At 52.2% G+C, this 579-nt stretch overlaps 1 non-coding gene across 1 annotated transcript; it reads right to left on the bottom strand.

Annotated features, from left to right (window-relative positions):
* Positions 1-304: 304 nt before the first annotated feature.
* TRNAG-GCC (transfer RNA glycine (anticodon GCC)) lies at positions 305-376 on the bottom strand. Its single transcript has one exon. It is a non-coding gene; the product is annotated as a tRNA-Gly (tRNA).
* Between the last annotated feature and the right edge of the window lie 203 nt (positions 377-579).

Genomic DNA, 579 nt, shown 5'->3' with positions numbered 1-579 from the left:
TCCCTTGAATTGAACCGGTCACGGAGCTCTCAATTGAGTTGTTTAGGTTCTGGAATTCCATGGAGAGTTGGGGGTTTCGGTTCGAAGGTTATCAAATGTGGTGCGGGTTCATCTCTCTCGACCAGTTCAGGTTCAAGGGAAGGGTGATCGAGGGGACCCAGACTTTTTATCTCTTTCTTCTCTATTCTATGGCGGGAGGTTTCTTTCGTATCAAGAGTGTGGTGGGGAGGCCAGGGAAAGACGGATTGGATCGAGAGGCGATGCCTACTCTACTCGTTACCACTAAACGACGGACGAAGCCAAGAGCGGAAGGAGGGACTTGAACCCTCAACCTCAGCCTTGGCAAGGCTATGCTCTACCATTAAGCTATTTCCGCCAGCAACGGTAGTGGCGAAGCACTACTGAGCAATTAACGTATCACTTGATACGGACGACTTCTGTTTTTCCGCCGGACCACACTCTTAACCTCCGATCGAGCTACGAGCACGAGTAGGTAGGCGGGGGGAGGGGCGGCTGCCTTTTCAATCAATCTCCGGCCGCTCAGTGCCGCTATTGGTGCGAGTTGTGTTGTAAGGAGTC

Source organism: Vigna unguiculata, unplaced genomic scaffold, assembly GCF_037176805.1.
Source record: "Vigna unguiculata cultivar grain cowpea cultivar isolate G323 ecotype 2 unplaced genomic scaffold, ASM3717680v1 ptg000055l, whole genome shotgun sequence".
NCBI classification, from domain to species: Eukaryota; Viridiplantae; Streptophyta; class Magnoliopsida; order Fabales; family Fabaceae; genus Vigna; species Vigna unguiculata.
Note: the sequence above shows the minus strand (reverse complement) of the source record. Positions and strands in the feature narration are given on the sequence as shown.